The sequence below is a fragment of the Meles meles genome, chromosome 13, assembly GCF_922984935.1.
Source record: "Meles meles chromosome 13, mMelMel3.1 paternal haplotype, whole genome shotgun sequence".
Classification (NCBI taxonomy): domain Eukaryota; kingdom Metazoa; phylum Chordata; class Mammalia; order Carnivora; family Mustelidae; genus Meles; species Meles meles.
In genome coordinates, this window is record NC_060078.1 from 62,943,681 (window position 1) to 62,951,120 (window position 7,440).

Sequence of the window (7,440 nt, forward strand, 5' to 3'; positions counted from 1 at the left end):
GACTCAGCCCAACCAGCCCAGTTTCTCCCCACATCTCAGCCTGGCCTGGCCATCTGCTGCCTCTGGGTGGATTTTGACTCATGTAAATAGTTACCAATGTGACTTGGAGCCAGGACCGACGCAAGCCTGCGGTGAGGTGGCCTGGTGGGCCAGAAGAGGCTTCGCATGAGCTGGGCATCTCAGGAGGGGGCGCCCTGTTGCCATGGCATGGAGCCAGTGCAGAATAAAGTGTGTGAGTCCCATTTTCCTGGGGTCTTTGCTGGGCCCCTGTCGCCTCTCCTGGGACTTGGGGACCAATGGGTCTCTCGGTGTAAATCCTGTGTGCTGGCCAGCATTTGGCGTGAGACCGAGATTGCTGTTGACACCACAGATAATGGCATGTCTCTAGACGACCAAAACCAAAGATGTTCGTTTGGGGCTCTACATACTAATTTTGAAGCTTGAAGGACCAGGCTCCATGGGATGAGAAACGTGCTCGCGGGGAAAGATGGCAGGCTGGTGGCGCACAGCCCAGCTTGGGGTGTGGAAGCCTTTCGTCCAGGCGGGCTCTCTGCCAGCTTGCCTCGGTCACCCGCGCTGCCTTCCACGTCTCCCTTCTCCTTTACGTCACCCTCCTGCCCCGCCGACGACTCGGTTGTCAACCTCTGGATAAAACTACAAGGGTTTAGCCTGGAGACAAGAGGCAATGAAATCATGCTCCGTGAGGAGCGTTTCAAATCCCGTGTCTTTTATTGCAGGAGACGGCAGAAATGATAGATCAGGGTTTTAAAAGAAATGCAACAATGAAAAAAAAAATAGGGATTCTTCCACCATCTCGTGTCACAGAGATAACCTCTTTTAACAATTGGTGTATATCTTACAAAATCATGTTAAATCTACAGATTTAAGGTGAAAGCTGTTCTCTGTCCTGCAGAGTGGAAAAAGAGAAGAGTAGTTGGAACCACAGCATTTGGAAGAGCCTCGTTGTCATACATGAGGTTGACATCGGAATCCACGACCAGAGGAGGTCTTGGGAAGCTTTCTTCCTTCAAGGTTCTGAGCTGGAGCCCATCTGCACGGAGTCCAGTGACATCCTGACGTGGTAGGGGGCGGGGGGGGGTGGCTGGGAGAGCTGGCAGTGGTTGGGCGGGGGGTGACTCAGTGTTACTTGAAGTTCCTTCTAGCCCTAAATTTCTCCAATCTCAAGACAACGCGGTTGTTGACAGTTCACGGGCATGAAGTCTGAATTATAGCGTCCGAGCTGGAGGTGTTGCTCCTGTGTGCCTCCACGTTGCTCTCTGGATTTTCGGTGGCAGATGGAAGTGGTGGTGGTTGGGGGGGTGGCAGTGTCTCTCTCCCTGATTCCTCACTTTCAGGTCTTGCGGCGTCCACGTTTCCTTTGTCAAAGTCAGTGGCCTTCTAGATGCAGGAGTTCTGTGCTGCTCGGCCTTCAGAACCAAGCTTATACCGCCCGTGGTTTATGTGGGCCTGGTTCCATTTGTTAGCGAAAATCTTCACAAATAACTAAATATCCAGCTCAAGGAGGGGGCTGGTTCTTGTAGATCAGCCTCCAGCCCCTTTCTCCCTCTCCCCCACACGCCGAACACTCTGCCCATCCAGGAGACTCATTTTCCCATTCATCTTCCTCTGCGAGTCCCTGGAAGGCTAGACCTTGTTTTTTTCAAACATTTTGCTCACCTCTGGCTCCTCAGAGCTCTGGAGCCTCTGCTCCTGTTGTTGCCTCTACTCTGTAGTTTTTCTCAGAGCAGACTTTGGTTTTCTTTGTTTTCAACCAGCCTTTTCTCTTGCAAGTTCAGATGCAAAGTAATTCTTTGTGCCAAGAGATACTGCACCAGCGGGCATAAGAATAGGGCTGTTCCCTCAGGAGTACTGAGTTCCAGTCCTAGCTCATTAAATTCTGTTGCGTAACCTCTCTGAGCAGCAGTTTCTTATCTGTAAAATGGGACCGGGAGTTTATTTCATAGGGCTGTTGAAGAATGATGAGACCCTCCATGAAAAGGCTCTCAGCACCTGCCCGGTAAATGCTCAGTGAGTGGCAGGTAACCCTGTTATCATGGCGAGACTCCTGCAAAAGATCAAACCTGACCTCTGTGTTATTTTCCCATCACTTCGTGGGAAAGATGTCCTACGCTGCACATGGCTTGATTCATGGTTTGGAGTGTTTTCTGGTTCTGTGCGTGTGGGTGTAATCTCAAATGATCTGTGAGTCCTTGGAAACTGAGGCTTTTGCCTCCCCTTCCTAGCACCCCAAGCCTAGCTGATCACTGAATCCCCAAATCTTGCCACATTGTCGATGATGGGAACATAAAGACCCTTTCCGAATCCTGCTTCTCTGTCCTCCTGGAGTGTGTTTAAGTAGAAGCATCTGAAATGACCAAAGTCCTGTACGGTGATTAGTCAGCTTGAGGGCTGTGCTGTGTGAACACACAGGCACCCCAGGGGGCATGCTGCTCAGGGAAAGGACAGGTGCTCCAGGCAAGCACTGTGAAATACTCTGTCTTGTCACTTCCTCCCAAGGATCCAGCACTTCAAGAATCCCCTTGCAGACAGTGGGGTCCCAGCAGGCCTGCTTCCTTGTCGGTAGCAGACGGTGTGGCTGAAGATCAAGGGTCTGCTTCCTGGCATCGGGGCAGGCTGGCAAGTGGGTTTGCAAGCCTGTCGGGCCCATGACAAAGCAGCCGAGGCAGGCTCCAATCTGCAGCTCGCCCAAGGGAGCCGGAGCAGTCCCTGTCCTAGAAGCACAAGACTGGGGTTTCCAAACCTAGCACGGCGATCTGTTAGCAGGAGCAGCCTTTGATAAATCTGGGTTTATGCTTCCAAAGCCAGGGAATATTGGGTTATGCTCAGGGATTTAGAAAGTCTCTCAAAAGGGGTGTGTGTGTGTGTTTCTGTGCATTTCTGCAATAGGAGGAAGGTACCAAGATAAGTAATTAGAAACTGTATAGATAGTAAGGGCAGGAATCATTTTTTTTTAAAAGATATTATTTATTTATTTGACGGAGAGAGATCACAAGTAGTCAGAGAGGCGGCAGAGAGAGAGAGGAGGAAGCAGTCTCCCTGCCAAGCGGAGAGCCCGATTTGGGACTCTATCACGGGACCCTGAGATCATGACCTGAGCCGAAGGCAGAGGCTTAACCCACTGAGCCACCCAGGCGCCCAGCAGGAATCATTTTTTAAAATTCTGTCCTAAAATAAAATGATAATTGGCCATTCATTTGCTCTAGAAAGGCCCTCTTTGGGGACTTCATCTGGGACAACCTGATGGCAGCAGGGGTGGGATGGAGGACGACAGGCATCCCAGCGGCAGTGGAGCAAGAGCTTCCTAATCTGGAAAGCAGAGGAGGGGCTAGGTGGGGCTCTGCTACAGCCCTAGCCTAACGCCCAGGCTTCTGGTGTTTCTGTGGAGGAAGGAACCCAAGGTAGAGTCAACAGAAAACCTTCTGTTTATGGTTTTTGTTTGTTTATTCTGTTTGTTGTCTTTGAGTTTATTGTACAAGTCCTACGCTAAGTGCTTCCCATGTGACCTTTTTACTCAGTCTTCTCAGTGGCTCTGTGCCGTGGACAGTATCATCCCCATTTTACAGAAGAGACTGAGGCAAAACCAAGGCTCATAGACATTACAAGTCTTGCTGAGCTAGGGCATGGCACAGCTGGGATTTGCACACAGAGCCCAAGTTCTCAGCCCCTGTGTCACTTGTATGGTCTGGAATCTTGGGCTCCTTGGTCTTTGCATGGCTTTGTCATGTGAGACGCTGGGTGTCCAGTGGGCGGTACCTCACATGCGGGTCTCCATTTTGGGTGGGTGCGTGCAGTTAGGGCAGGGGTCCCTACTTCCTTGTCTCTCTCTGGATCTTGAAACATTCAGGCTGAGCGGTCTTGCTGCTTGAAGTCTGGTTCTGGATGGGTGGAGTTTCAGTAGTTTCCCTGCCTGGTCAGATTATAAAATGTTGCAAGAAGGACACAAATGTGTGGAGAGGGCTTCTAGGAATTGGTCTGGACAAAGCGAGGGATATGGAGAGGGCAGAATGCCACCCACCTCCTGGCCCCTGGATCTGGCTCTACTCGAGGTCTCTGCGGTCTCTTGGTTGGCCCAGATTCCTGGGGTAGGAGGTATGTATGGGCTGACTCATTTTCTTTGGCTGGGATATCCTGGGGCTGATTCAGCACTAGCCATGCTTTTTGGAGGAGACCCAAGACAACTGTCAGCCACTGGAGGTCCAACCACTGTCCTAAGAGACATTTGGTCCAACATAGTCCAGTCTACTCTCCAGAAGTAAGTGAACAGTGAGGCCTTGGGGGCTGTGTGCGTTATCTCTGGCCAGGTGGGAAGACAGGCCCAACAGCGGCTTGTGAGAAGTGGTGGGAAGTGGGTCTTTGCTTTGTTTCTATTTTAAATAAAGCTACCTTAAGAGAGACCTGAAAGATCACTGGTAAGTGGGTTTTAAAGAAACAGATGGGACCAAATTCTTCCCAACCTCCTAGCCCACCCCTGTCCTGCAAATCGCACCTGGCACTTTTAAGACCTACCTTTTCCCAGCAAGAGAAGATGCCTTTGAACATCGCTGAGGTTTGTGTGGTTCCATCTCGCTAGAAGAGTTTGTTGCTGACGGCTTTATTTCCTGGTTTCTTTGTGGGGCTGCAGAGGAACATCAAAGGAATAGAAAATGCTGCTAACGCCAGGAAAGCAGGGGTCCCGCATTGTGCAGGAGGAAATAAACCAGGCCCGGGCCCACATGAACAGAACACACGCATTTGGGGACAGGAAGACAATCATGTTGAGTAAATTTTCTTTGGGGAGGCCCTTCATGTTTTCCTGAGTGTAAAGGAGCTGAAACCGTTACAGCCCAAACCCAAAGCTGATCTGGGAGTTCTCAAATTCCCTCTTGCTGTGCAGGCCTGACAGCCACAGCATTTCACTTTCAGTTACTTAATGCTCTTTACTGTTCTGGGGCTTATTTTTTTGGCTATCAGTTTTGTCTTCCTAATAGACCCACGTCCATGGGACAGAGCCCTTGTCTTGTACTTCTGTTCCCCGCATAGCATCTGATCCAGGGCAGAACACAAGCTCTTTGTTCAATACTTGGTTAAAAATGCCTTTTTCTGGGTGCCTGGGTGGCTCAGTGGTTTAAGCCTCTGCCTTTGGCTCAGGTCATGATCTCAGGGTCCTGGGATTGAGTCCCACATCGGGCTCTCTGCTCGGCAGGGAGCCTGCTTCCCTCTCACTCTCTCTGCCTGCCTCTCTGCCTACTTATGATCTCTCTCTGTCAAATAAATACATAAAATCTTAAAAAAAAATGCCTTTTTCTCACTCTGGAGTCATGATGATGGAATAAAATCCAGGCTATCGTTTACTTTCATGGTAAGATACTTGGTGGTGAATCCGTATGTACCAAGTTGGTGAGTACATATGACAGCAATTAACTGTGGTTGATATCACAGCAATTAACCAGAAGGGAGGATCACTTGGAAGCAGACTTTACGCACCGAGATGTTCACCGCAGTGTGACATTTGTTTGTAACAGCAAAAGAAGTGGGGACACTTAAGTGTCCCTCAGTAGCGGAGGCTGCATAAATTAGGGTACATCCATACATACAGGGAGATAGTAAGGAAGCAGCTCTTTTGAAATGTAGGGTAGAACCAAATGTTCAAAAATATATCCAAGAGAAGTTAGTATGAAGCAATTCGTGTAAAAAAGGAAAAGGGATGAGTGTGTGATACATACATAGAAAAAATTTGGAAGAATACGCAAGAAGCTTCGTATTGGTTATGGCTGGGGAATGGCAAGTAAGGGGTGGGTGCTTTTATCTGTTACTTAATTTTTCTGTCAGTGGTTGAATTTTTTTTTTATCATGACTGTATTGTTTTTATAAAATTTAAAAAGCAACTAGTTAGAAAAACAAGTTATTTTTGGATGGCAATGAGAAAAGTTAACTCTAAAAGATGCCCTTCCCAGGGTGGGGACAAGTCAAGTGGTCAGTGGCTCTCTCTGCTCCCGGTGTGCCGGCCATCGCTGTCCCGTGAGGTGGAGACCGCTTTGAGTATGGGAATTTTCTGAATCACAGCTTATGCAGTGACTGAAGTTAGAACTTCCAGGACATTCACTGACTCTGCCACAGTCGCCACTGACCCCACCCACCCCGGAAGCCGGCCATGACCCGCCCCCCCACCTCCGCCCCTCCCAGGGCACCTGACACAGGGCCGACCACATAGGGACTCCACGGTTAGGGGCAAATCAAGGTACTGTCTCACAAATCAGCACTGGCTTACTACTGCTTACTGTATGAAGTTCACATTTACCATGACTCAGCCTTGAAGGCTGTGATCAGCCCCAACATTTTCAAACTCACTGGCTACAACTTCTCAGTATCTGTCAGCATATATACTAACCCTGCGTGGCTTCAGATCCTGGCTTTGCAACTTACCCTTCTGTGCTCAGCATCCTCCTCTGGGAAATGGGGAGGATGTTGACAGCACCCACGTCACAGAGTGGACATGGGAGTTGAACGAGTGAATGTACATAAATGCATGTAGAAGGGTGACGGGCACCAAGTAGGCCCCACTTCAATGTTGCCCTGTCTGTCAGGCTCCCCTCCCCTCACTCCACGGTTCTGGCTGGGACACTTTTCTGGCTCAGTCCTACCCATCTTTCAGAAGCTCTGTCAGGCAGTGTCTAATCCCTAAACCCCCAGGGAGCAGTGGTTCTTGGAATTTCAGAATCACCTGGGGACCTTGGCAAAATGCAGATTCTTGAGCTGGACTCCTAAAGACTCCTTGGAAGTCTGCAGTGTGGCCCAGAAACCCAAACCCGGGTGACACCCAGACGTGTAGTGTGGGGCCACCACAGGCGAAGCAGTCTCTAATGGGGCTTTTCCTTTAGACCAGCCAGTGATGCGTTCCCATCTTTCTTGTGGCCATTCCCAACCTAATGGATGTCTTGGCCTTGGGCCCACTGTTCTCCTTTTAGTGCTGTCAAGACATGTAGCAAAATGGAGCATTTTCCCCAAGCATCGAGCAGATGCCTGGTGGGGTCAAGCATGCTTGGGAAAGGAGAGAGCCCTCAGAGAAAGGGGCCTGGGTGTCCTCAGTGGAAAGGCCTATAAAATGCCCTGATGGACTAAAACCTCCATTGAAAAGACATTTTCTTTCCTCAAAACTCAAGAGCTTCATGTTCCTAGTATCTCCCACATTTGTTTGCACATCGAGCTCTGTGAAAGAAGGTTTGTACTGACATCCCCCACGTTCCCCTTCTGGAACTCCGTAGGCTACTTCAAAGATGGGCTAGAAAGGTTCTATTTTGTTTTTTAAGTTTCCTTAAAGCATAAGAATCAAAAGGGAGTGAAAGCTTCTGGGGATAAACAGGAAACCTTCCCTGCTCCCTAACTCTGCCCAGGGAACCTCACAGTCTTCCTGAAGTGAAAACAAACACCGTGACCAGGTTC